Source organism: Ursus maritimus, unplaced genomic scaffold (genome assembly GCF_017311325.1).
Source record: "Ursus maritimus isolate PB19 unplaced genomic scaffold, ASM1731132v1 scaffold_10, whole genome shotgun sequence".
In the NCBI taxonomy this organism is placed as follows: domain Eukaryota; kingdom Metazoa; phylum Chordata; class Mammalia; order Carnivora; family Ursidae; genus Ursus; species Ursus maritimus.
The window spans coordinates 29,202,339-29,204,718 of record NW_024423344.1 but is presented as its reverse complement, the minus strand read 5'-3'; positions in this window follow the sequence as shown (position 1 = coordinate 29,204,718).

The following is a 2,380-nucleotide window of genomic DNA, read 5'->3' as shown; positions in this document are numbered from 1 at the left end:
TGTCAAATAAATGGATAAAATCTTAAAAAAAAAAGTTGTGAATATTTATATGAAGAAGATTATAAGAGGATAAAAATTCAATATCTTTAAGGAATATTTCATATTTTTAAAATGTGAATATGCACAGATTTCTGGTTTTACACAGTGTGTGATTATTTAAAATTGGAGCCAGTCTGGAAAATTCAAGTCATGGGTTTTAACCTTGCATCCTTATTTTTCTCACAGCACCTGGGTGCTCAGAGGATGAAAACAAGAAAGAAACCAAATTCAGAGACATATGGAGATAGGTAAATATCTCAAGGCTCTCAGTTTCTGGTTTGTTGCTCTCTTATCCATGGTTACTGTTGTTTGAAATATAAATGGTCTATTGCTAATAATTCTTTTTTCACTTCCAATTTCCTACTGGTCTTTAGAGTTGCCACTGATGCTGCCCAAAGTATATTATGAAACACTCAAGACTAGCTTGTGAGGGTCCTAATTAACAATGAAACCCATCACAAGTGCTGCTCTGCAGGTCATATGCCAGCCTGAGGGCAGGGTGCTTTTCTTCCACCAACATCGCATGTCTGTGCGTGTGTGTGTGTGTGTGTGTGTGTGTGTGTGAAAGACAGAGATAAAGTGAGAGAGACAGAGAGAGAGTAACGGATGTTGGGTTGTGTTTCTGGCTTGTCATCTCCAAGATGGACAGAATTTGGCTTACTCTCTTTCAGTAGAGGGATGCCCTCCCACCAGCTATTTTTACTCTTGTGTAAAAATGATCTTGTGACATAAAGTCCCATGAATCCCACTCCCAGGAATGTATCATGAATAACTAATTGGAAACAAAGAGAGCTGTTTAAACTTATTTTTGTAAAATTGAAAATAGGGAAGCAGTCTAAATATTGGTCAATAAGGAATTGGTAGGGTAACTGTGGTCAGAGTGGTGGAACATTACGCAGCCATTAAGAATGACGGGGACAATTATACCGATGAGAAAGGAGTTCCACTGCATAGTGTTTAAGGAAATAAGCCACTTACGTAACAGCATATATAACAATCCTCTTATATCATATTGCGTATATTTGAATGCCTCTAAGTGTTGCAGGTACACATGTCTATGTATGTTAGCACGGGGTCATGTTGACTTTCTTTGTATTTTTCCAGATTGTTTTGTTTACAGTGAACATGGACTATTATTATTATAAAATAGTTATTTTATAAAAACTGCATTCATAAAGATATTTATTTAACATTCTCGATAATAGAAACTGTTTATAGAGCACTGTATTAGTCAGGGTTCCTCAGAGAAATAGAAGCAATAAGAAAGATAGATGGATAGTCAGATAGATAGATAGATAGATAGATAGATAGATAGATAGATAGACAGAAGAGGAGATTTATTCTAGGAACTGGCTCACCTGGCTGTGAAAGCTGAGAAATCCCCCAGATCTGCATGCTGAATGAGGGAAGTCTGAGTGAAGAGATCGGGATTCCTCCCTCCTTCGCCTTTTTGTTCTAAGTGGGTCTTCAGTGGATTGGGGGGTGCCTACCCACATTGGTGAGGGCCGATCTCTTCACTCAGATTACTGAATCAAATGTTAATCTCTTACCCAGAAAGAACGCTTCACCAGCCATCTGGGTATCCCTTAGCCCAGTCAAGCTGACACCTAAAATTAACCCTCACAAGGACTATATGCCAGGCACTGTGCTAAATGTTTTTCATGCATGATCTCTAGAATTAGCCAAAACAACAACAAAACCAAAAACTGAACCCGAAGACAACGTAAAATACTTGATGGTAGAAACATGGTTTAAAAAGTAGAATCGTAGGCCCTCATTAAAATTCCAATTATGAAGGCTGTATTGAATCATTGGAACACACTTAGCATAATGTTCACAAGGCAAAGATGCTGACTGCTGCCGTGTAAATTATGTCTACCTCGGGTTGAAGTCTGGAAGGTGTCAGCAGGAAGCAGTAGGATTATGATGGGTGACTTTTTTTTTTCCTTTTAAAAACTGGCAATGTTGTTACATCATCTTACAATTTAGAACATCAATTTATTCTTGGAAACTTATAAAACCCAAACAACTCAGCCTGACTTCCACATTCTCCCTGAACCTTCCACATCCTACCCCACCCCTCCACACTCCATATTCTGGTTCTCTGCTCCAAGATGTGACAGATAAAATGATCTCTCAACTCATTGCTTCCAACAGAGAACGTACCAGAGTAATCAGTTTATTAATTTTCTTTGGCTAAGCGGAGGGGATGAAGTGTTAAGGGTCTTCTGTTGAACAAATTAGACTTGAAATATTTTAGGGGTAACAAATGACTTTTAAGTACATTTTAAATACAATTTGGTAAATCTAGCTCTGTGATAGGCAATTTACCAATTATTAT